This window comes from Acanthochromis polyacanthus, chromosome 15 (assembly GCF_021347895.1).
Source record: "Acanthochromis polyacanthus isolate Apoly-LR-REF ecotype Palm Island chromosome 15, KAUST_Apoly_ChrSc, whole genome shotgun sequence".
Classification (NCBI taxonomy): Eukaryota; Metazoa; Chordata; class Actinopteri; family Pomacentridae; genus Acanthochromis; species Acanthochromis polyacanthus.
The window spans coordinates 17145637-17172966 of record NC_067127.1 but is presented as its reverse complement, the minus strand read 5'-3'; the positions used below and the strand labels follow the sequence as shown (position 1 = coordinate 17172966).

Below are 27330 nucleotides of genomic sequence, written 5' to 3'. Positions count from 1 at the left end.
CTGTGTGTGTGTTGGAGGAGTGGTGCTAACTGTACTGGGTTTGCACAGAAATATTTTTGAATGAATTTGTTCGGTGGCGTGCTTCCATGAAAACGGTGGGGGGCGATAAAGGCACTATTGTCCAGCTGGTAATAAAGCCCTCACACTCTGACTGGAGGTGAAACCCACAGCTATACTCTCACAGGACATACTCCATTTTTTTCTGAGAGGAACAGAGTGGCTGTGTGTTTTTATTTATGTAGGCAATTTGCTCTTGTGTTATGTGTTTACTTGGGGTATTCTTGCTGTTTTTGTTGCAGCAGGAGCTTGTTAGTATGTCCAGACAAAGAACAATTTCCCCTTACATCACAGTTGTTTGGATTCTCCATAAATAATACCGGGCAGTCTGCTTGTACACAGCATATACAATCTTGCTTTATTGCTGGCCTATTCAACATACACTGTACTGTATACTCCCCTGGGAGAGAGAGTCAAATGTTGTTTGTCTTCCAGCGCCATATCCTCTGCTGTCTTCCTGCAGGAAGTTTAGCCTCCACTGTAACTAAATTGCCAATAAAAGGAAATAAATAGGCCCAGTCGTTTGCTGGTGGCAAGCTGCAAACAAAACTAGTTTGATTTTTAAATGCAAGTTTCCATTGGTTAATTTTCTGTTTTCTGGCTTTATGTCCCTTTGGCTGTGTAGATCCCATCTGAACAAATCAAGCATACAGAGCTTTCTGCTCCTGGAGCGTTAAAATCAATAAGACACCATTATTTTTCACAGGGTTTTATGTCTGGGAAAGATTAGTTTTCCGTGGTGCTGTGCTGAACTAAGTAGGCACAGGAGTGTTTTTAAGATGGCTAAGATATGTTCATGGCCTGCAATATCATTTAACATTTTTTCCTTTAAATGCTTGGCTCAACTCCAGCTACCACAGGTCTGCACATTAGCAGGCCAATCTATCAACTGACCACTAACCTGAATAAAGACATCCGTAGTGATGTGTGAAAATCTTGCTACTATTGTGTGCAAAAGTGAAAAACAACCCCGTTAATGTAACCATTTTCCCTGTTGTCATGCACCAAATACTTATATGAGCTTTAATTTAAAGTGCTTCACTCAATTCCTGGTTTGTTTAATTTTCTATTGGAAAGTCTGTGGTTTTGTTACACTGCAGAAGGGAATGCAGGCTTCTTATACATATATATATTTTATTTATTTTTTTTACAAATAGATGAAAGATACATTGAAAGCAAGATTTTCCCAAATGTTGTTGAAAATGAGGCTGGCTAGGTACCTCATCTAACCCTCTCCCAGCAGTACACTGGAGCTCTGATAATCACATTGCCAGGATAAGACTTTCAATCGTGAATAGAGATCTGTTGCATTCTGCCATTAACAGGCTGCGGAGAAGGCCCTGAAGAAGAAATATGTTCTCATCTATTTCTAACAGCACCTTCTGCATGACTTGCCAGGCAATGGGTAATTGAGCTGGATAGATATGTCTTTCAAAATAAAGTTATGTGCACAATGCATGCTCAGCTGAACAATAAGGCACCTGTCAGGTCTGCAGGAGAAACGGCTTCCTGTAACATGCCCACAGGCCATAACCAGTTGCTATCATTGCAGAGCTGTTTAGGATGTCTTCTGGCCAAGTGGCCTCGGAGACGCCCCACTCGAGTTACAGGCGTTATCTTTTGGTTTGTGACACAGAAATTGTCTGTAAAGATATTTCCCGAACATAAAAATTACTTAACAGTTGTGGCTGATTTCTCTTCCTCTTGCTGTAACACCCACACCACTTCGTCTGGCTGGTCTCATGATCTATCCCCTTGTTTGTCTCTGTTCCCACGGTGCTTTGCAACCTGTGTGCTGACTAATCATGATTTGGAGAACACTATAGGTTGGTTCAGACCGCGATTTTTATTTATTTTTTTTTAGGGGTGATGCATTTCTCCTTTTTGTACCATAGAAACAAACCGTGTATCGTGCACATTTCCAACAGATCCCACATCTCATGCATGTGACGAGGATCAGGAAGCCCGGTCTGGTGTGCGCCAGCTGACCGGCTGGCTGTCTGGCTAGCCAGGAGTCACAATAGGCCTCCCCAACCAAATCCTGTTGCTTCAAAACCAACCAACCAGCAGACAAGGGATCACATGCTGCCTGCTCCTGTTGTGAGAGTCAGTCTTTCTCTCCGTCTTTTTTTGTCAGGCTTTGTTTTGATGGCAGTCTGGATTTATGGAAGGATTTAAGCTCACTACTCATTGTCACGGAAAGCATAGATGAAGTCATTAGGATGATGTTTTCTTATGAATTCATCCCTTGTTCCACTAGGGGTCTGTTTGTGATAGATGTGGGTGGTTTGTTGAGCGATGTTCATTATGTGCTCAGAGTAGGCACAGGCTGGAAGTAAGTCTCTTTTTAATTTTGGATGTCAAACTTGTAGCACCATATAAAGGCAACAAAACTGCCTCCTCCGTTGCTAATGATACCTCCAATTAGTTTGGAATTTAAAAAAGCAACAATAAACCATGGTTCTCTGTGAAATGAAACTGAAACACAGCTACTAAATGATCTTGATGCTCTCACTGCTTTGAGATTAGCATGTTGGATTCTCGTAGGGTTGTCGATCATTTTTGTGTGTGCTGCACATCACACGATTTCTCATGTAATCAGTGTAACGGTATTAAGACGCCGTGTTTAACAGCTGGGTCAGATGCCGGCGTGTGTCATGTCAGGGAACCGCAGTAAGACACCAACAGCCCTTCCTAGTGCCATATTTCATTCTTATGTGATGCAGAAATGAGATGTTATGGCCTGTGGTGCGTTTCCTAGGGACATATTCGATGTGGATTGCTGCCCTTACGTGCCACTTTGCTTGCTTGTTTGTTTGTCTAGCAGATGTATGGCTGGTAATCTAACCTCACTGATGTATAGTATAGATTAGACACAGATGGCAATGTCAGATATAATACCAGGAGTCACATAATTGAACTTATTTCTACAGATGAATGGGAGAATTTTGAGCGTTTCCATGGTTATCTTTTTTTTTAAGATTAGATGATAATGACATTAACTATTGCCATCTTGGTAGAAGCTGCTAACGTAGCAGCTACATCAGCCAATCCCTTTTGTCTTTTACTTCTTGCATCTGTTCTGCTCTTCAGTTTGCCACCCTTTTGCTGCTCACCCAGTGGCTTGCTGTCGTGCCAGGCACATTTGAGTAAAAACACAGCACCATGGCTTCTGGGGGAATCTGCTGGATGGAGCAGATGGTGTAATGACTGAAGTCAAATACTGATTGTGTCAGTGTTGGTGAGGACCCTGTCAACCTCTGGTGACACACAGCCAAGGACTGTGATGTGGGGGTTGAAGGTTTGAGCCCTCTGATGACCGACGTTACCATCCCTGTCTGCTCATGCATAGTCCGGCCATTAATGGAACAGATTAGTCTTCTGATCACTTCAGCCGGAGCAATGGATGCTATATTCTTCTGTATGCCCTTTTTACAGCTGTTTGAAAGCCTTTCTGTTGTAGTACAGATAATGAATAACCTGTGACATATTGCATTATTCCATGCATTAGAAACTTCTGCATGTCACAGTCACGAAACCAACTTGACCGTAATGTAATTCATGACCTTTTGAAACCTGACATGTTTTGTTTTTGTTTTGTTTTTTTGGACTAAGCTTCATCCGACATACACAACTGAAATATGGAGCGACATTTGATCTGGACTGTAGTACAGTGGTTTACAAATGAAGCCTTGACAGTATACAGATGTAAATATTCCTCCAGATGCCTGAAACAATAGTGAAATCTTGGTTTCAGTACCAGTTTAAAGGAATGACAACATCATAATTATTAAAGGTTTTTGAAAATGACCATCTTTTGCCATTTATGCACCTCAGTCCGCCAGTTATCCATATATCTGTTAAATTTCTTATCCTTTCCTGACAAATTCTTCCCAGTGGACAGCAGTGCAAACCCAACTTGTCAGAGCTATGAGCAGAGAAGAATCTTTCTTTGTTTTACCAAGCCCATAATTTAACAATATGGCTCCAAAAAACATCATGTTCATGCATTATGGATCTGCACTAGTCAAGCATATAGGAATATGCGTCTTGCCAAGATAAATTATGTCTGCACCCCATGTTCCCTCAGGGACTCATTAGTGTCCATATCAGGAATGTTGGAGAAAGGACCACTGAAAGTTGCTGACCCTCCCTACATGTTTTGTCTACTTGTCTGTCACTGGGCCACAATGGAGAGAATGAGTGCTGGCCAGTCATTAACCCGATGGCCACTGAGTCCAAGGACCAGCAGTGACCCAAGGGGTTAACTCAGTCTGTGTTCCCCTCAGCAGGCCCAGACAATTGGGACAACTGACCTCTGCAGTCGTGGCCAGCCTCCAATGGGAGATAAGAAGGGATTTGGTTTAGTGCCGCTGTGCATACCTCCTTCTTACTGTAGCGAAAAAGAAAGGGCCTGTCTGAATAGATGGACAGGACTTTGTGTGGAGGATGCAGCCAGAGTCCAGACTGAATGCCATCATGGCCTCTGTAGACTTTCTCTCTTTATCTTTGTCTAATTATTGAAACCTCAGTATATTTACTTCATTTGTAAAACTGTTAGATACTGTTAGAAATGAAATACACATGTAGAAATACAATTCATAGTAATGATAAAATAATGAATACATTTTATTATTGCATAGTGGACAGAATCCTTCCTCACTTTATTGGATTATCGATGTTTTCCCCATTTTAGTCATAATGCTATTTATTTCATAACATCTATTTATATAGTATTAGTCATGCTGTGCCTTGAAGACATAATAAGCTGGTCCTGTAACCTTAAAATGTAGGCCAATATGGCACGAAACCCTCCATGCAAACATCTGCGCCCTTGACTGTCAAATCAAGCCCGAGTAAGCCAAGGAGCAAATAGCCGTCGGACGAGTTGCTTCAAAGCGTACAAGTACACTGACTTGTTTCTGATAGAGGGTGATTGTAATTAACAACTCAAATGGAGCAGAGCCGTGACAGATGTGCCATAAAGTGCTCTGCTTTAGTGTGTTTGCGTGCGTGTCTGTGTGTGTGTGAACTGCTGAGGCATTGCTGCCGGGGCCAGTATCCTTCACTTAACCTCACCGGCGCACTGCAGTGCTTTTACACTGTCGCTGAGCAGTAGCTTTGTGTTAAAATTCAGTATAATCTGCATCAGTTGCAGCATTGCCTCACTGGATATCACACTGTCGGGTAAAAGAAGTGACAAATAGCTGAAGGCTTACAAATATAAGAAATATGCAATGTATTTTCACGCCATGAAGTTGAATATTACTCCTTTTGTGCTTTGTTTTCTGTATTGTTTAGCGCCACTGAGTTGTCCTGTTCGACTTTGTTCACAGAGTGGAATGTACAGGATTTCTATTTTACAGGAAGGAACTTTCTCCTAAACAGTCCTTTATCAATTGTGAGAAAGTGTCTGTTTTGTTGTTGGTTCCTTTCATGTTGCCAGCTCACTGACATGAGACAAATTAGAAAGTCTAGTCACGGTCTGTAGTCTGTCATTGTGTTTTTTGAAAGTGCTGATGAAACACATTGGGAGGAGGATGTTGTTCATATTTGTATTTCCTCTGCTCCCATAAATCATGATAATGAGTTTAGTTATCCTGGGATTTCCCAAACTATATAGCAAATTTGGCCATTTGTGCTTTTCTTTTCACTGTGAGTTTCAAAGCGATGTGATGCAATGTATAATTTTGATGGTGTAATTTCATTTGACAGCAGCGCACAGCTACCGCAACCTTTTTAAGTGTTGGCAAGAGGAAGTTGGAAGCATTATAGCATTCTTCCAAGAGTCTTTTTTTCATTTTCTAGAATTTCATTTGGTTTAAATAAACATCATACTGCCCTCGATATCCTTCGAAATATTTGTATTTTCTCTCTGTATCTAGTTCAGTTCAGATTGTTCTTTTGAATTATGCCCACGATTAAACCAGGACATTATAATGTAGCTTTTTTAACTGGAGCACAAGAATGCCCTACGCATGACGTTGCCTCTGGCCTATTCTTGTAAGTTGCTATTAGCAAAGACACAGTAGACTCTGACTATTTTAGACAAGCCTGAGATACTGGAGTTACTGGTGTGTATGGGAAACCCTTTTACACAAAGTAGAAGGGAAGGCTAAAGCAGAAAGAAGCTGAACTGTGCATGGCTGGCAGTCAGCCTGGCCTTTCCTTGTACTTGGGGCTGCAGCGACGGTATGATGTGTTTAAGGAGCATTGGCTCAGCCAAGCAGAGCTAATTCAAAGCTAGAGCAGTATATTCCATCTCACTTGTTTTTGTTTCCCCCTTTACTTTGCAACATCAGTTCGACTGGCCTTCCTTTGATACGATCTGTAAAGGCTGCTGAAGGAGGATAATGATCTGGAGTGACAGTGGCCTGATTTTTTTTCTGTTCTCTTGCTTCTGTAATCGCACTGTCTGAGATCAACTGCCCCCCCTCCGGTGAAATGTATTGAAAGCTGCTATGGACATTTGGAGGTTAGCCACAGGGGGGGAATGCTGTGGTATCCAGAGCTAGAGGGGCAGTGAGTGATTGCCTTTATGTAGGTTTACGGCCTTAAAAGAAGAGACAGCGGAAGAATAAGAGATTACGTAACACAATCAGGCAAGAAGTGTCCCAGACACTATGTTCAGGTCCCAGCTAGAGAACTGTATGGAATTCTTACGATGCTCAGCGGCTACACTGTGTGCTCGGTCGGTGCTTACCTTCCCCAGGCCATGTTTACTGGAAGCCTTTGGAACCACTCTGAAATGTAAACAGCACTGCAGGGCCACATGCAGTTCAGCGCTGAGCTCGCCAAAACACAGTGAACACACAACTGCTGGATACACAGCCAGGTGCTGTATATCTGACCACAGGAGCAGCTGTATAATTACACTGTTCTCATCTGTCTCAAGTAAATCTGTGTTTGGGAGGAACACACAAACATCATCGGTCAGAGGTCAAAGTAAGTTCCCAACATGTTTATAGATATTTTACACTGAAGAATATTTCAGATATTTACATGAAGCTAAAAGTTAGTGTGTTTTCTTTCCTCCACACTAGAGCCCCACTGACATTTGATTTTTGGGGCAGATGCTTATTTTAAGTAGTTAAAAAATGTTGATAGTGATGTATTGCCCAGTATTCTTCATATAGATGAATATGTTATATTTGTATCTAGGAGGTAAAATGATGATTTCATTGTTTATTAACTTTCCAGCAATTTGTTTGTAGTTAACAGCATACGATGAAGAAAGTTGAATCTGCACCACCATCTGCTCGGCTGTGAAGCACACTCTGCTACATGTGCTGCACACAGTGCTGAGTCAAAGTTGCTCTGCTCAACAGGCTATGTGATGACACCATTTCTAAATCAACCCAAGCATCTTTTTCTCCATTATGCTCTATTAAAAAAAGAAATCTTATTGGATATCTTATGTACTGATAGATGGAATCAACCTGCTCATGCATAGGCTTCTATGGGATTCTTACAGCATTTTGCTCTCAGTGTTTTACTATACACGAAAAAGAGTCAAAAGAGTCACATCTGCTGACTGACTTGTTGGGGTGTGGGGGTTTTCACAGAAAGATTCAAATGTTACAAAATATTTCATAAGAATACATCATGGGCTCTACTCCACTCTGCTGCTCATTAGGTCACACACAGAGATCTGTTCTCTCAGGTGGTGACATTTGACATTTTCAAGGGGTTTGAAAAGAGAGAAATGAGTGTCGGTTAATTGTTTCCTTTCATTTTGTTTAATTTTCACTGAAAGGCTGTGAGTCTGGGGTCCCTGAGGAGACATCTTGCGTTTACCTCTGCTCAAACAGAGCTGATTCCCTGGTTAGCCTGCCCTGCTTTGTTTGTTGATTTCAGGAACTACTGCTACACTATTGATTGGTCACAACGGTATTTTTGTTGTCAACAACATGCCCATGGCTAGATAGTTTTCCGTATGATGGCTTCTTTTTCAGTCTCAGATGCTGAAAAAGAAGAATGCTGTGCCGTGTGCCTCTGCTTGATGGGATTTTGCCCCAGGAGTCTCATACTGGGCCGTGCTTCTTATTGATTTAATATTGAATAGTGTTACTCTCTGTGGTTTCTCAGGGATGATAGTAATGCTGAGAATTTAAATATTTCAAGGTCAGACATAAACATTACCCAACAAAGTGCTAAAGGACTGTTTGTATATCTTATTAACCAGACAGGTTGACTAAGATTTTGTTTATTCCAGCAGCCTGTGGGGGTCATTCGTCTTATCATACCCTGCTGGAAATGTTACCAATCTAGCAATGTGAAAGCAAGACTTCCTATTTTCCACTGTGTTGGTGCAAGTTATAGCGCTGCCAGCGCTTGGTGCTTACTCCAGAGGCTGCCATCTTGGTGACATTCTTCAGAGCCTGCTGCAGTTTAGAGATAAGGAAGTGAGGAATAAGGAAATCTGTGCTTATTTGGGATGCAGTTGTAAAATCTGGCCAGTTGTGTGATTAAGGACAGACACCTTCCTGTGCCCATTTTTCATCTTGTGCCCGATCTCTGCTTGAGTGAGGTCGAAATACATTAGAGAATCTCACTCCAGCTCTTTTTCTGTCATTGTGAATTGCATAAATATTAATGTCAAAAGTGCATTCACCAGCAGAGCAAAAGCTGCCGTGTGCAGCAGAGCCTCATGGCTGTTGGGATGTTTGCTTTTCACCCAGCCCCCTCATTCTTCATCTCTCCTCTGCCCCCGTTTTATAAGATCACCTCATCAGATTATTGGTCTTGATCAGTTCTGAAGGTCAAAGGTCGCCTGATCGCTGGGGGCCTCCCGTCAGGTCGGATCAGTGCACTTGGCTCCTGGTGGAAGGAATGAATTCGTCCACGCTCATCTCCCTGGACATTTTTCTTCATTTAGGATTCAGGACGGGGGGGATGGGAAGATGGTGGTGTAACGAGGAGGGGAAAAGAATAAGGACAAGATGTGGAAGGAAAAAAGAAAGCATTCACAATGATTCCTTCTATCAACACTTTTTTTTATAGGTCATGTACAGCATGTGTACAAATATCAGGAGATGATGACCTGTTGACTGGAGGAATGGGATGTGTGTGCGAATGTGTGGGAGTGTGTTTTTTTAGTTTGTGGCAGCTGACTCCTCTCTAAATCAGCGAGATCAAGGATGTGCTGATGAGAGGCAGTAGAGAGGGCGGCGAATTGTAGAGCACAGTATTTCCCCTGATGCTTTGGTATGTCATTAAGCTGTGCATGGAGACAAAAGCACAACAGCTTGATTGTAACACGTTACACTGTGTGCATTTGTGTGTGTTTATGCAAAGGTGTGCGTGTGTGGGTGGCTCTCAATAGGTTAGTGTTTGACACCCATTTAACTGCCACACCTCCCTAAAACACACCCACCGCATGCCATGCCAGCTGCAGCTGTTGTGCCTCAATGCGAGAGACGTAGAAAATTCCTCTTGCTCTGCAATTAGAGCTGCAGATTGCTGAATAGCACACATAGCGATGTCCTAAAATTGCACTTGGTCCCCTTTCTACTCCCGAGAACACTGAGTAAATAGAAACTGATGAGAGCGAATCGTGAATAAACTGGCCCCGTCTGCCTCTGAGTTGACAGATTGTGTTTTGTGCAAGCTGCTCCTTGTGATGTGCTGTTACCCCGGTTAAAGAAACTAAAGGGTGGAAAAAGGCCTCATTGATGGGGTGGGTTTCTCATGCCTGACTGAGAATGTTCGCTTTCCATCGAGTCAAGTGGTGCATTGTGATCTCAACCAAAGAAATGCAAATATATAGAACAGATGTACTGCCTCTCTTTTGCCCGTTTGTCGGCAGGAGTAATCCCTCACTCCGATGTAGATTGTGTTGGGTGCACTCCGAGTGCAAGACTAAAGTGTTAACAAGGGAAAAGCCATGTCACCCTGGCACATGTGATGGCTACCCGCTTTTCAGGGTCCTTTCTCAATAAGGCTAGATGCTCAGGATAGATAAATGGAGGCTTTTGTGGCCTTTGCCAGAGGGAGAACTACACAATGAAGGACACACACAGAGCAAGGTCTTTTCCAGAGAAAACGGCTAAAAGCAGCATTTCTACAGTCCCTCCTCCATCCTCTCTTTCACTCACTCCTTCACTTTCACATGTCTCTCACTCTTACTCGCTCACTCTCCAAATCTTTTCCTCCTCCGTGAGAACTGAACCTTGCTCCCATAATGTTTCCATAAACGGGCTGAGGGAATGGAAATAACTCGGGCCATTTCCCATTGCCTCCCTCTATCCACTCTCCCCCTGCTAGTAGTCTCTTTACAGGGCTGTGGACAGTACTTAAACACACTTCCCTTAATGATGCACAGTGTTTTACACTGCTGTGAGCTCGAGGAGAGTGCATCATGTACACTGTGGACACAGCGGCCTTAATATAGCTGTGCTACTGCTACTTCGTCAGACATTACCGGGTCCCTCCACTAACAGGACTGCTTTGAACAGGATGGAGGTCAAATTGGTCTGCTGCCTGGGATTTAAAGTAACACTACACATCCTTCAATATAGCCACGAGACACTGCCTCAGAATTACTAGTTATTGTCCTGTTCCACTATAACCAATCATCTCTTGTTATTCAGGTTCTCTTTCTTCTTTCAAGTTATTTTTACCTTTCACTATAGTCATTATTTCTCAGTCCCTCTCTTTCTCGTTCTATTTGTCTCGTCTCTTTTCCTCCCTTTTGCCCTCAGTGACTCGTGGCGTATTGTTGTCTTAACTGTCACAATGTGGCTGTCTGAGGCTTTGCATGTACATTTGCATGTCGGTTGCTGCCTACATCTGCAGGCCATCGTGCCAGCGTTGGGCAATCTCTCATGTGGGTTGCTGCGCTGGGAACAGATGTTTTTGATGCCACTTGTAGGGAGAACGCTTTGAAAGTGACTCCATAAAAGAGATGCCAGCTGCATGACAAACCAAGGCTGCCTAGTTCTCAGGAATTCTATCAGAGCCATTTCTCTCTGAGCTCTGGAAACATTGCCTGTAGAGAATAAGAAGAGTTTTCACTTAATCAGACTGTTCCCTTTGGAGAACTTCATTAATTACAGGAGGAAGTTGCTCTACTGGAACATATGCTCCAGATGGCCACTGACTTCACTCCGAAAAAAAAATCAGCTTTCTTGCTGTTATTGTTACTTTTATATATTTAGCTTATCTTACAGGTTTCTTTTGTCCAATCTTCGAGGTGTAGAAGGCTTTCATTGTGAACAGGTCAACAACTGTAGATGAACTTAACTGCTATTAAATTGCTTGTTTGTTTGTATTCTCTCCACTTCTCTGACCAGCTGTGGTGCAGACATCTGGCATCTTCTGTGGTCATCTAAAAACACTGGCAACTTTGCCCGTACTGCTGTTAACGATATGGTTTCCAGCGTCAACTTTCATTTGCTTCATGAACGCCTGCTCCCTCTCCACACATCCGTAGCACAGCACCCCTGATCTGGCATCCAGCACCCTCTCCCCCTGCCAAACTTCCAATGAAAAGCAGCTCTCTGGCCAGTGATTATTATTCACGTGCTAATTTTAGCCCCCGCAATCGTCGAAAACCCTCATTATGTGCCCTATGGATGAAGCACGTCATCTGCGCTGCACACAAACTTTGCTGAGCCGGAACTACAAGTGTCTGCCAACTCCTGCCAAAGCATAGTTTGGAGGTTGTGTTGGTGTAATGTGGGTACTCTGCCTCGGGAGTTTCTTACAGATCCTAATCATATGTTCAAAGGTAATGAAAGGCCATGCAGAACTGCAAAATATAAACAAGGCTTAGATAAGACACCCTCGCCGCGCTGGTGGCAAGGTTGTAGTGTTCAAAAGTTTATCTATTAGTTGCTCTGCAGTGTGATTACAGCAGCATAAATTAAGTTTTCTTTATCCGGTATGAGCAGAGATATGGTTGCTTAAATCAGTGACTATGTACTGTGGTTTTGAATATGTGGTTCCTAGCTTTTCAGGCTTCTGATCCACTAAAATTAAGGCTGGCCCAAATAGTGGTTTCTGGTCTCCGGATATTCGGGCCCTATTAAAGACGAATATTCGGGGGGGGGGGGGTATTCGGATACCAAAATTAATATCCAGATACCGCTGTAGCAAACTAATATTCAGATATTCGGGTCCAGCCCTACCTAAAATATTGCAGTATTTATTGTCACCTGACTGTAGCCACTAGCCAGGTCAACAGACATAGTTGTCTTGTTTCGTGTCATTTAGAGGCCCAGAAGGCCAAATGATCCAGTAATTTGGCAAAAAATATAAAGCTTAAGGTACTTATTAGCAGTGTTCATCTGTTCTGTTAACGGCTCAAATATATCTTATGAACATTGGATGATATTTTCTTTCACATCTGATCCTCTTGGTTCCCCTTTATGTGTCTTTCCCTGAATTCACTGGATCACCACTCCACTCTGTGCTGCTCTCTGCTCCCCGCTCATTTTCCTCCCTCAACTTTCCATCTTTGTTTGGAGGGGAGGTCTACTGTCACTCAAGGCTGTCATATGCAGAAAAAGTTGCCTAGCAACAACCTAGAGGGATGCGAAGCCACTGTTTACTCTCCACCCCCTCACCTCGGGTGCCCACTACCCCCTTCACTTTCACTCTCTTCGCCTGTCTCCGAGATGGAGTGACTTGGATGGATAGTGGAGGCAGCCCAGCCTTCCTCTCTCTGATGAATTCAGACAACAGATACAGAACAAACTAAGAGGAGGAGAGAAGGTGGAGAGAGTGGCAGAAGAGGAGGGGGAGAAATGACATTCAGAGATGCTGTGTCTGCCTGTTGCCTGCCAGCTGCTATTCCTGCCTTCCTCTCTGCAGGAAGAACAGGCCATTTCCCCTAACAGCTCCTGTCCCACTCTGCATAACTAAGAGAAACTTGTCTTGCCAAAGCATGCCGTTATCAGCGGGACTAAAAATACTAGACAGCCAATGCATCACAGGGCTGGCTATTGTCACACCCTCCTGAAAAAGCGCTCAATCTAAGCAGATCCAGGTGCCTTTCATTCTCCGTAGATTATTAAATGTCTCCTGGTGGAAGCAATCAAGGAAAGAAATTATTTGTTCCTTTCCACATTATGCTGCTTTAAGTAGTTTACTGTAATAAATGACTGTAAGTAAGCCCCATTGGCTTCCACACTACCATGCTGAGTTTGGTTTGATTTTCAGGTTGGCCTCAGATTGACAAGAGTCACCCTCAAGGTTGGTTTTGAAAATGAATATGCTGCATTACAGAGAAATTCTAAATCTGTACTAACACAAAGTTAGAAATCTCAGTATGGAGTGTGCATGTATTTTGATTGGACCGATGCACAAGCATTCCATTGAGCTTTTGACAAGTTTCCCCACCAGATTCTTCTCTCAAGGCAGCCGAATGCTGTTGGTATTTGCTTTCTTGCCAAGGGGTAAATGAGAAATTACCACTCTCAATCACAGTGGCTATAGAAAGTCTCCATGCATATAATAATAATAAAAAACTTGTAAAATTTTCCTTGCTTAATTGTGTACACCCATTTGTAATTGAGGATGTGGCTGTGGTCAGAATCAAGCGATCACATTAAGTCTAGTGTTAAATAGGAGTTGGTATCCAGCTGACTGAATTCAAATAAAGTCCAGCTGTTCCTGTGAAATTATCTTGACAACTTCTTGGTCTCTTTCTACAGCAAAAACATGCCTTGCACGGAACTCTCAATTCATTAACGGGATCTTGTTGTCGAACAGCAGCGATAAAGAGACAGGTAAAAATGACTATCCAGGGCGATAGATATTACATGGAGTGCACTGAAGACATAATCAACAAGTGGAGAAAATAATAAACAACAGTGACACTATAACGAACAGGACACTCCTCTAAAGTTGATGAGAAGACAGTTATGGGAAGCTGCCAAAAGGCCTAAGGCAACAATAAAGACATTTCAAGACTTTTTGGCATGGGCTGCTAACTTCCTGAATGTGACAACAGTCTCCTTTATTAGTCATATGTCTGGTCTGCAGGGTAGGGTAGCCAGACAGAAGCCTTTTCCCATGAAGAAAGAAGATGTGTTATGTTCAGATAAGACCAGGGTTGAACTTAATGGCCATTATTTTGGCCTTGGTGCAACAACAACACAGCGCATCACCAAAAGAACACCCATGTATACTAGAATGCTCGAGGCAGCATCATGCTTTGGCTGCTTTACTTCAGCTGGGGCCAAGGCTCGAGTTAAAGCTTAGAGAAATATTAAAAAGCTTCAAATACCTGTCAGTTGTGGCACAAAAGCGTCAGACATCTTCAGAGAAGCTGAAGGTTAGCATGAATTTAGCCTTTCAGCATGGCATTGACCTAAGGCATGCATCCAAAGCAACAAAGGAATGGCTTAACCAAAAGAAGGTCAATGTTCTGGGATGGCTGAGACAGGGTGGACTTACCTGAAGAGGGCTGTGCATAGGAGATACCCTTCCAACTGAACCGATTTAAAACATTTTCAGAAAAAAAGATTGGGAAAATATTGCCAAATCAAGATATGCAAAGTAGACTCTTATCAAAACAGACGCGAGTACTGTAAGACAATCAAAAGGTGTATTTTTAGAGGTGTTTTTTTTTTTTTTGTTTGCTTTGTTTTCTGGTTACTTTTTACCTTCCTTGAATCAGTCGCAATTTTCCAATAAGGGTAGAAAAAGTTCTGACGTGATTTATATCCATTTCATTTTCTTGACATTATGAAAACCTACCATTTCATCAGGAGTGTGTAGACCTTTTATATCCATTGCAAGCACATAACACTCCGAACTCAAAACCTGCTGGCTGGTTTGAAAGACCTGTTGTCTTTTTAGGTATTGCTAAAATTACACCATTTATCCGAGCCAGAAACTGTGTAAATGGAAAAATCAGAATTACAACTTTCTGACGATCCTTAAAATTTCAGCTTAAAATTAGGATATTTCATCAAAACTACATTACTCTTAATGTCTTGTTTTAAAAAAATGTGAAAAATAAACTACTTGTGCCAAATAGATTCTATTAAAAAAAAAAATTCAGTGCTTCTCAGTTTAACTGAGAAATTATGATTCACTCAGCTGCAAGCAACATCACATCAGAAAAAATCAGGGACTTTTCAGCTGAACTGGGCTGAAATGCAGGAGGTGTTTACACCAAGCAAGTAGGAGGGAAGCATGGAAGCCAAATAAACATGCAAGTAGTAAAATACCAATAGTATGTAGAGCCAATGATTTTCACAAGTATTGACAACACCTGTAGGGACTTGGAAAAATGTTCCTCATGTTCATTTCAGTGTTTCTTTTGAGTTTCTATAAAATAAATCAAACAAATTCAACTTCCATTTCTTTAATGATTTGTGGCATTGCAGCTGTGTCATACTCCACAAACATTTTTGACTTCTCACTACTTCTAGCCATGCTTCTACTGTTCTACCATAGAGGTGCAGGACTTTACGTTGCAGTAAAAAATGAGACCACAGAGGGTAAAAATGTGACGGTAGCAAAAACAAAACTCGGAAACTGCGGCTCAGAGAGTTAAAATAAAGCTATGTGTTGTTTTCAAGTCTCTCAAAAATGGGTAAGAAGCTATTAACTGTATCTGCTTCCTTAAATATACAGTATGCTGAGTACACTGCTAATTTGCTCAATGAAAACCAAGTACGGAGCTGAACCGTTCTTTAATCCAAATATTCAAAATACTAGAAAGTTTGAAAGGTCACAACTTTGAATCTATGAATCAACAGAAGCTTTGGGAATGTCCACATGTTCCACATTTTCTATTTGAATTTCTGTGTGAATATAATAAATTACATTTTATGCATCATTAGAAAATCAACACTTGCCACTAAAAGTGCATTCTTTTTGGTTTATCATATTGGATCATATGATCGTTGGCTAAATCCCTCAAAAGTCAGTCAGCATTCCTTGTGCAGCATTTGAAACATGATCTGTGTGAAAGATGTTGTTTTAGTGTTTTTGAATGTAGGTCGTCCTGCATGTGTATCCGTTTGTGTAATGACTACCCTTGGTATGTAAATTACCCATCAGACCCGGCCGTCCATGTGCAAACGAGCAGCGTTTGTGGGCTTGTGTGTTCCCTCACAGGCCCTGCTGCACATATGTGTAGGCTGATGAATAGTTTGTCTGTTTGCTGGGATGCAGTGACAAGAACTGCTAAGTGTTACCTCCTGGGGCTTCCCTCTCTTCAAATAAAACTCTTTCCTTCCCCTCAACTCAAATCAAAGCTGAGAACCTGCCTGCAGAGGCTGGATCAAAGCAGACTGTGGCACAAAGACCTGTACTCGCTGCCATTCATTCAGCTTGATTAAAGTCTGTCATTTCCTGCTATTAACACGTTCCTACCTCCAACCAGAAACAGACAGAGCAAAGCAGTCATCAGGAAGTGGCTGGAATGACACTGTTTTCGTGTTTTGCAATTGAGCTTGCTGAAACTCAATTATACAAGAGGAGAAATGTATAATCAAAACTTTACCTCACTGAGCTGTTCTTTATTTATCTTTTATGTGTCCAAGGAAGACCGACTTCCTCAGAAATGACTGGCTTCACATAAACGTATTCACACATATTCGTACCTAGTTATTGCAAAACACAACTGCCCTTTTTTTAGTAAATTGGCGATTGAGCAGCTCCTCTTAAATGCACCCAACTCAAAGATGCCTCGAAGGTTGTTGAGAAGAGCTTTATCGTCTCCACACTCACATTTCGCCTGCTCGTTCACAGATTTCAACCATAATACCTTACAGTCACAAGTCTCCTTCGATGACTCCATGTTTGGACCATGACACAGCAAGCTGACCACAGGCGACTCCTATCAACAAACACCAGCTGATCAAACATTTAGTGATGGCTGAAGTTGCTTGACATCTTCTGTTAAAAGTGGATTTTTTTTCTGTGCCATTTGCTACTTTTTAATAGACTTATCTCCTGGTGGGCAGGCGTAGAATCCGCAGTGGTCAGCTTGCTGTCACAGTGTGTTTAAGTACAGCTTTTATCGCAAGATGTGAGACAGCACATCAGTCAGTCTTTGTTGGTTCTGCTTCTTTTGCTCGATGTGTATGTGGACCCTTAAACCTGCAGCTGTTTGCAGCAGAGAGTAGCGCCCTGCAAAATCCTTTTTTCATACATTTCTGCTTATGCTCTTTGGACCGCCATACCTCTTCCCTGTTTGTTGCTCTGCTGAAGGTAAAAATATGCAGTACTTAGCATGAGGCATGTGCTTAGAGGGATTATCAGTTTTGAAAGAAGGGCAATTCCCTTCTCTGGTCGTGTCTTTCTCCCGTTATCTCACCGTGTTTAAGGTGGTCATGGTTGCTGGCTCTGTTTGTCAGGCAGACCTTTGTACCAGGCTGTAGTTCACAGGACAGGGAATGGATAAGTGGATTCCTCCATCTCCCGCCACTCCAAATGTCAGCCATCGCAAGGAACTTGGAAGGTCACAGGCTTGACCCGGGGATCTTACCCCAGGAACAATAGCTTTCCCCCTCTTTTTTTTTTTTTTCTTGTCCTTCCTGTCAGCCAGAGAAGCTTTGAATGTCACGGTCCACCCCCTCCCCCAGCCACTAACACCAACACTCAGCAGTGCCCCCAGCACCCAGAACAGCCACCTACTTTCCCTTACATATGCTAATGTTGCAGTCTCATTCAGCTGTTGGTGGCTTTGTCACAGGGGGAGGGTTGTGTGCATTAAGGGGCAGCTGTATGCATTTCACTAAAGTGACTCTCCAATGGTTGCCAGGCTTGCTTTTACTTTACTCTCTCCTTCCTTCTCTTATATATTTCTCCACTTTCTTCCCAACTACTTATTGGACGACAGAGCAGAAGGAAGAGCTGTGGCACTGTTGTTTATTTTCGAGGCTTTCTGCTGTGAAGTGTGGCGGATTTCTCTTTCCTTTGTGTGTTTTTTGGGTGGCTTGTGCTCAACAAGTGGCTGATGGATTTAATGCACTTGGATAGCATCTCCACAGTGGCCTCATTACCACAGTGGCTTGCAGGACTGTGTGTCCTCTGCTCTTAGGATTTATGGCTCTGGTAGAAAAGAACTTTCTTAATCAGGTAAGGATGACAAGAGTTGTTTCTATCTAATCTTGTTTTTTCTAAAAATGTATAAAGGCTAAATAATGCACATGAACCTTGTATTTCTGTGCAGAATAAATAAGCACTGTAAAAAGCACTATGAATAGGGATTAAAGTCTTGTTTTCAGACAGTGTCTGAGTGGTCTTGCCTGTGGTGTGTATCAAAGGTAGGATTTGGGAATGTGTCTTACTGGCAGAGGCAAGAAAGAGGGTTGGAAGTGAATAAACGAATGATTCATCTGTACGTCTGTGCTCACTCCTGTCCTCCCTACAGTTATCTTCCCCTTGCATCCTCTGGTTGACTAAACCTTATTTTGTGTCAGCTGTGGAGCTTGCAGCTGCTGCCCAGAAGTCCAAATTATCTCACTTATGCCAGATTTCTGTCAGCAACACCACGATGAGTGTAAAAAACAAACTTTGAAAAGAAGCTGAGGACTGCTGAAGTGAGTATGAGGAGGGAGAGGTGGTTGGTTCGTGGGATGAGATGGTTCATGGCACTGACACGTGCTGAGGTTGCTCTGCCGGTCAGAATGTATAAGTGCTGCTTCCCGGCTGATGTGTGTGAATGTGTTTGCGTCAGTGTGTTGATTCTCAATCTTAACAGTGTCACACAGCTTACCTGCTTCACTCTTTTGCTGCACTGTTTCTTGGTGATAATGTGACAATGTGGACTCTGTCTGACCTCTGCAGAGAAGCAGAAGCACAGATCTCCTCAGACCTTTCAATCTGAACTCCTCACAACTCTCTTAACAGCTTCCCGTTTGCAAGATTAGAGCGCTCTTCTCACCATTTTTCTCCTGCTCTCCCCGAGAGAGTGCACTCTGCCGACAGCCTGTCATTGGTATGGCTGGAGCTGGGAAAGCAGCAGGCTGCTGGGAAGTGGCAGAGGGGGATGTGTGCTGATGGAAATAGGTGGTGGTTTATGCTGGAGGCCTGCTGGGCCACATCAACCCTGCACGTCCCTTTCTGTCTCCCCATAGCAGTGAGGGCCGGTGTGGCTAGGCCCAGTTTGGGGGACAGATGGTTCCTTTTGGAGAAGGGCCACAGCACAGTGCTCTCTGTTCGTGGGGCTCCACTGGAGCAGCCAAGAACAAACACGGTCTCCTTCTGTTGGGAACATTCAGGAGCTTCAGTCTATGAGACCTGAATAGACTCAAGGAGTGACATCTGAAACTATGCATGTGTGTCTTGGGTGTGATACTAATACCAGTTGTTACATAATGCAAACTGACATTCAACGAAGCGCTTTATGATAGCACCGCTAGTCACATATCACATAATGCATTATTTCCTTTGCCATATCAGTCAATTTTTATTAGTGTTGTGTCAGAATTCGGTTTTATCCTTGGCCAAGTTTAAAACATCACTCAGATCTTTTAATTTGGTGCTTTGTGCACACTTATGTTTACTGTGGCTCTTGTTCTTTGTTCCCATGTGAATAACCAAGGAGAATCTGTTGTCCTGTCCATTTTAATTCTCAGATCACCCTGAAACAACTAAAGGACAATGGCGGTGTGCTGCCTGGCAGGCGCTGGGCAGATAGCCAGCTGGCAGGGCAGCGGGGCAGGAGACTCCCATTTTCAGCAGAAGCAAGAGGAGGCCTGCCTCTCTCCTGTACTGCACACAGCCAGCACTACCTCTGTTGTGTTGTTTTATGTGATCTTCCGTCCAACTAAAGAACAGGGGCTCTATTATTTTCCGAACATAACTTTGATGCATAGCTGAGCTCCACACCTTGTCAATGTGATTATTTGACGCTGCCATTAGTACTGTGACTGCGGTTAAGCCTGCACTTGATGGATTGCTGTTAGTAATTATGTTAATCTTGGCAAGGAAAGGTCATCATTCCAGAGCTGCAGCTGTAATTCTATTTTATCAATGCCTGTCATCCTAATGCATTATCTGGCACTGGAATTTAGAAACAGTAGAGCTAATTCATAAGGTGCACTATGTTTGCACTAGAAATATTGTTACAAATGATTTGATGAATGAGGTGTCAGCCTCGTTGCAGCCACGCGTCAGATCTTTTAAAGCACTTAAATCAGATCTGTTGTCGATATTTAATGAGCGTAGAGCATTTGAAAACACTGCCTGGTGATTGTTTTAGAAGCATAAACACTGCTTTTGTACCCTTAATGTTTATAGATTTAAAGCATGATTTAGCACTGCTCAATACAATCAATTACTTTGAAAGACCTAAGTGATGTTTCCAGAAAGACAGAGGAAGATATGTGCAGTCATGTTGCGAGGATCAGCATACACATAATTGGATTTACCTTGACTCCTCCTTTTCCTAAGTTCACTGGCTTCTAAACACAATCACAGTGTTTCAAACCACTTTCTTCTGGCAGGGCCTTTTTCTTTGTCTGCAACAGAGCATATGGTAGATATTATGAGATTTAAATGTGTGCAGGAAATGAAAAGAATTTACCATTTTGCAGTTTCTGTTGGGTAAATACTTTCTCTTCCCTGAACCAAGTGAAATGGAGTCAGATCATGGATGACCCCTGTGCTTCAGACTCGGCTGTAGCCAGCACATTCCAGATGGAGCTACAGCTAGCACAAAGCAGAGAAGACTCAGTGGACTGGCGTAGGAAAACAAGCTCATGTGTTCATGTAAGCTGCCTCGATGATAAGGCTACTGCTAGAAATAACCACCAGTCTGAACCACAAAGTCCAGGGCAAAGCAAACAACTATCTTTTGTGTAATTTTGCGCATGAGAGCATAACTGTTGACAGATGAGGTGTGGCGAGATGACTGTTGGAGGGCAGTGACCTCGGTTTAGAGCTGCAGCCACAGGAGCAGATATCAGTCAGTGCAGCTCAGAATATATCGCCGTGGCCTCTTGTACTCCAGCTGTTGTCTGTCTTATATCTGTGGAAAGCTGTTCAATTTTCCTTGGCTGCTATGGAAGCATAGACGTCTTACTCTGGTATGAAGTTACTTCCTTTTTGCAGAGATTCCTGTCTCGGCTCCATGATCTCGAATTGAAACAGGTGAAAGGATTTTTGCTTGTGTTTTTTTTATAGATCAAAATGCAGACGGAGCATAAAGAGATTTCTTTTGAGAGAGACTTCTTTTGAAGCGGCACTTATGCCAGAGGTTAGACTCCTGCAGACACTGTGGTGTTTTTTTTTTTTTTGATAGGTGCTTTTCTCCTCAAATTTATGCACCTGAGGCACTGACTGGGCTTTAGTGAATGTGGGCATTTCCCACAGTGCATTGTGAGGGCCCACCGCCAGAGGAATGATGGGATGTTGAGGGTATATGTTTACTTTGTGCCGTCTGACCTCGTTTTTTTATCTCTCCTGCTGATTGTTCTTCTGCTGTTGGGTCAACTCAGGTCTGAGTGCGGTGAGATGTAAACAGAAATCCTCTAATTGTGTCTCGCTCCTGCAGAAAACTGGCTTTGTTTCAGCCCCTCATTTTCTGTGCAAACATATATACCGTATACATTTGTGAGATTTTGAGCAGTGCCAGGTAAACTGGATCGAGTCAGAACAGTGATGACATGGTGATAAGCTCTCAGTGGAAGATTTTAGCTCGGAGGGACAGGCTACTCAGTGCACATAAGTGATCTGTCAATGAGAGATGAGATGACAGATGAGTAGTAAAAGACAGACAGAGCAAGGCTTTATCCTCACTGGCGGTATGACAGGTTCACAACAAATATAAAACCTGTTTCTGGTTGTGACAATGTGCAAGTCAAAGCTTGTTGAAAAGTTGACAAAGTCTTGTTCACAAAAGTTGTTTATCAGCTCTGTTTTTGGGAGATTTGTTCTGCATGCAACCTGTAGTGTATTTAGCTGCTGGGCTAACGTGTAGTTAGAAATGGTATACAACATAAAATCATAAACACCAAGCTGTAGGTCTGTGGTTTCCAGCTCAACTGGTCGATTGGCTTGTTGTTGTTCTCTCCTATGACCAAGTTGTCCTCTGGTTGGACAATTGGCAAACAGCACAACGTCGTTACTCTTCCACGTAGAGCTGCTACTGAGAATTCATTTCATTGTTGATTTATCTGTAGATACTTCTCGAGATGGATCGATTAGTTGTGTGGTCTATAAAATGTTAATAAATGGTGAAAAATATCCATCAGTGTTTTCACATGCCCAAGATGGGTTTCCTTAAATGTCTCTTTTGCTCACAACCCAAATATATTCAGCTTACTGTCACAATGGAGGAAAGAAACCAGAAAGTAATCCCATTTTTGAAGCTAAGATCTGAGAATTTAGAGAGTTAAAAAAATCACTAAAACCAATTATCGATTGTCAAATTTGTTTTGTTTTCTTTGAAGATAAGGTACAGTTTCAGTCGACCAGCATTTTCCTTGATTGATTACCAAAGAATACAATTTAGAGCAATTTTTGTCATATAATGATTTAAGTTACAAGCAGTTTATTTGCTTGTAGTGTTGCTTTTTAGTTGGGAAATTGCTTTTATAACATAGTAAACAGAAGAAGCTTTTCAATGAAAAGGGTCACTTGTTTGGGCACACCATCAGAGTAGCTGGCACATGTTCCCCTGCTGGTCAGTAACCCTCCTACTGTTGTTAGAAAAGAGTAATCTCTCCTCTCTGTATCCTTGTTTGGTTTGCGGTACAAACATACCATCTCCTTGTCTGCTTTTTGTTATAAAGCGGTACCCTCTCCCTCCTGTAATGTAAGCTGTATCTTATATTGCAGCTGGAGCTCGTGCATCTAATCATTTTACATTTCACTGTCAGAATTTCTGCCTGTATGTCTCTGCGAATTTTCCCTTCTTGCATGAAAGGATAGACCTCCAGTTACACCTTGAGCCTTTGAGGACATGCCAAATTTGATTTCAAATTGAGCATGCCAGAGCTCAGAATGACTGACAGATAGTCATGAGAGGGAAATGGTGGGATATAGGGAGAGCAAATGGTGGATGAATTTGACTGTCTGTCTGGTTAGTGACAGTCACATCCATATATCCTCTCGAATGGATGGTGCTGTCACATTTCTCATAAGTAAAGTATTATTTTTAATTCTGCAGCTTATTACTCACGCAACCCCACTTAACCTAAAAGATATATTTAGTTTAATTCTCATCCATGTAAACATTTTTAAAGGATAACGGAGCTGGATGTGGTTTGCAGTTAGTTTCCACATATTGGGCTCGATAAGGCAGCTGGCTGGACCTCGTTTCATTGGTTTCCTTACCCCCTACTGTGGGTGTGACCCTCCATTCACACTGGCCATTAAAATCTCAGCGTTGCTCCCTGCAGGCAATATTGGCACATCAGGGTGTTTGGTCGGTGGTCTAAATACAATAAGAAAGGGTGGAGTTAGATGAGTGGGCTCTGCCGGCTCAGATTTACTGAGTTATCACTGTGTACAGGAAGGGGTGGGCTTGGTAGTTAATGACAGCGCTTTAGCATCAGTGCTAATTTGAGTGTCAGCTGGTGGGAGATTCTTCCCTGTTGCGAGGTTGAATTGTGGGAGCAGCAGATGAAAGAGGGAGAAGCTGAATGGTGCATTTGGGTTTCTTTAGTCAATACTTTCATAGCTTCAGTCAGTGTGAGCCGTGGTATACACACAGTTTTTAACACCTCCTTTACAAGTGTCCTTTCTGGTCCTGGAGGCACTTGGGGAAGATGGCATGACTGGTTTCCCAGGCCCCAGTAATGAACTCTCAAGGATAACATTGCCCAATTAATTGGCTCTGTGGTTTAATTGCATCAAATTCTTTGAGCCCAGTTTGGCATAACTCCCGTTCTGTTTTTTTTTTCATGCTCCACCACTCTTACTTTTCTTCTTAACCTTGCATTCTTCTTTGCAATAACCCAGTTAAAGTAAAGAATTGCTCCAGTGAAGCAGACACACAAGTGTTTTCATCAGATTGGAGATGCCTGTGTCTGGTTGCACACATGCACCCTCCTTCTCTTACTGCAAGTGTGATGAATTTAATATCTATCCTGCCCAAAACCATGCCATACTCCCCTCCCCTTCCCACCGCAAGGTTGGAACAGCTGCTCACAATAGAGGATTGAAAACAGAGCTCCCGCGTTGTTTTAAATCAACTCTTCAGAGGACGAAACGCTACCACCGTGTGCAGCGCAGATTTGATCGGATTTGAGCGTGGAGTGACATGGAATGTGACTCATTGTTTTTATTGAGGAATCAAATGGCGGGCAGTGAAGCATAATAAACGTGCCTCCAGGTTTGTTTGCTTTCCGCCTGGATTTTTTCCTTCCTCTGTGTTAATGATGAACACAGTGTGACACATCCGAATGTCTAACTTCCTTCAGCCTCTCAGCATAAAACAGCAGAAGGCAGGTAACAAGGAACTAAAATAAATGGCAGTTGTGAATGCACTAAGGAAGACTTGTAAATTTTCTTCACATACTAATGGAGCCTGACTCACTATATGATGAAGTCCGTGAGCTGGAAAATTGGTGTAATCATCTTGGCCTCTAACCTACATTGCACCCTAATTTGGCTGCGGAGAAAGAGGATGACTGCATCATGGCTTGGCCTCAGCTCCGGAGGTCGAGGCATCTTGGGGACGAGGCCAGCTACTACTTCCTGATTGCAGAGAACAGAGGAGCATTAATATGGCTCAATTACACAAGGCTTTATTAAACATAATTGCCCATAATCACAGGCCCATGTTCACCCCAGAGCTCAGAGTGACCCAGCAGCTTGGTTGGGGCTAAATAAACATTTTTGTCTTAAACCTGCAGTGCAAAAGGCTGGACACTGTGGCAGATTCCACATTTTAGAGAAATGCGAAACACACTAAAGTGTAATTATATCATTTTGAAAGCCATGTGCCTTCCTTTTTCCACAACACGTAGTTGCTTCAGTTTTGCCACAGCACTGAATTAATACTTAAACAACGCAGTGTTACTATAATATTCTTGCACAATAGCTGTACAGGCAGAAACGTACAGCTGAACTGTGCCTGCGATGGCCATACATATGCAAATCTTGATATTTTGCTCAATTAACTGTGGCGACTTTCTGCAATTTGCGAAACCTGTGCATCTGTGAAAGATCAGCTCCACGCAGTTATGCAGAAAAGGTGTTTCGAAAGGTAATCTTAGGCACAAGACCTGTTGTTATGTGACATATTTAGCTTTCCAGAGAATCGCTGCTGCCTGAGACGGACCGTGTTGCCAACAAATCAGACAAGCAAAGGATTTCACATTCCTCTCAAGAATATTTTTAAAGGGCTAATGACATGGTCCTGCTTTTCAAGGATCCAGTATGTACTTAATTTCCTCAAGTGCTGTCAGCTCTGAGTGGATTAGTCTTAATAATGCTGTGTACAAAAGTGTTTGCGACTGGCATCGAATAGCGCTTCAGTGTTAATGTATGCAGTGCTGTTTTGCAGAACATCCTTGCATTACCACTTAATTTCCATAAATCTCATTTGCAGTATTTCATTTTTTTTCACTGTTAGTTCAAGTAGCTGAGGAGCATGGTGTCACTCACTGTGCCCATGCCACTCAGTTAGTCCAAAGCTATAAACATTTGGATCATTTGCAAAAGCTGCCAGCAAAACTCGCAGAAAAGAGTCACAGTTTTGTTTAGAGGGACTTCCTCTCTGTTAATTGTGTAGGAGTTGTAGAAGTCAGCCAGTCTAGTAAGTCTGTCAGATTGGCTGACATCATACTGTGTGTCCCGCTCTGGTGAAATGGCCTATTAGTGAAAGAAGATTTTTTTTAATCTGAGGATGGTGGACAGAACGTGTTCACTTTCCTGACAGCATATTAATATCTGCCGGGCCTTTAATCAGGCCACAATGTCAGAGGATTATTTTAAGACCTGGCAGAACTGCTGGGCCACTCCTCTCTGGGTGAACCAAGATGAAAGACAGACTATCCAACATCAGAGACAGAAAATGAGTTCATTACTGTAATTAGGCCTCTCTTTCTCTCCCATCTCGCCTTCTCGGTCCCTTCCCCCTGTTCGCCAGGCCTTATGTCTTAAACACCCACAATGGTGGATGCATTACTCCAGTTAGTGAAGGGCTGTTAGTAAAGCAGACCGCCCACCCTCCATCTGCTGACTCCCTTGTGCAGACAGCCACAAAAGAAAGGACAGAAAACAGCCTCCTTCAGGTCACACAGAAGCAGAGATTCTGCTGACCAAGTGACTTGTTTCGCTGTCCATTGGTTGAGGGAGCTGGGGGTTGGATGTGGAATGAGACGTGGTACAACTGTGTTCATTAATCACTGTCGCAGTGAAAGTAGCTAATAGAAGAACGGAAAGGGAAACACAGACCACCATGTTTAATGGCCTTATCCTATCCTGCCCTCGACATGAAATAAAGGTCAACTCACCCTTTCTTGACCCCATGTAGCCACATAAACATGTAGAAAACTGTGTGAACATAAACAGACTAGTCTCCAGTTTCTCTCCTCTCTCTCTCTCTCATTTTTTTTTAAAGTGAATTCACTAAGAGTAGGAAAGAGACGGAAGGCACAGCTAGGATGCTGAATTATTTTAAATAATGCGCTATTAATCAACATTAAGCCGAGTCTGTCTGTCTTGGCAGCATTACATCCTGTTTCAGCTGCTCTTTCTCAGACGGCAGTGAGAAGCCATTCATGCTGTTTTGTTGTCGTGCATTGAGATTACAGTATGTCACTTTCTTTGTTCTTCTTGTTCTCAGTCATCCGTAAAAGCCTCTGTTGGAGTGTCACCATTGATAAAGCTGTTTGTGCAGGTGGCACATTTTGCTGTCACTTGCTCTAATTGGGAGTGTGAAAAGACAGTGTTCAGTCAACAGATGACATTTGGGTGTCGGTCAGCAGGCTGCCATAGTCACTTCTGCTCGCTGTCACGCCTGATAAAGAGACCTGAGATGAATTTTGGTTGACCAGAGAAATCTAAAAAAAAAAAAAAAAAATCCACCAACAAAAATAGAAATAAGAGGATAGCTACTTACAAGTTATTTTTCTAAGGTTATTTATTTTTATGCCATACAGATAATCTATATTTAGTGTTTTCAGCAGAGGTCGCTTTTCTTCTTTGGTGTTTTCAGGCTAGAGTATGGGGCTTTTACATACACATGAATGTCTGTTGCATTCAACTATTTGCCAAGGCTTATTAAACCTATCAGCACTAGGTTAATCTCTGTGTATTTTGCAGTACACTGGGGTTTTAAATCTGGTGTTTGTGGTGGCATTCATGCACCGGTGCACTGGTAGCGATGTTTTATGTCAACCAGCAGTG

The 27330-nt window shown here is 42.6% G+C and overlaps 1 protein-coding gene across 5 annotated transcripts in view; it reads left to right on the top strand.

The window, feature by feature from the left end:
* Positions 1–27330, top strand: part of LOC110949304 (signal-induced proliferation-associated 1-like protein 2) — an 88742-nt gene that overhangs the window by 715 nt on the left and 60697 nt on the right. The gene's annotated exons all lie outside the window — the stretch shown is intronic.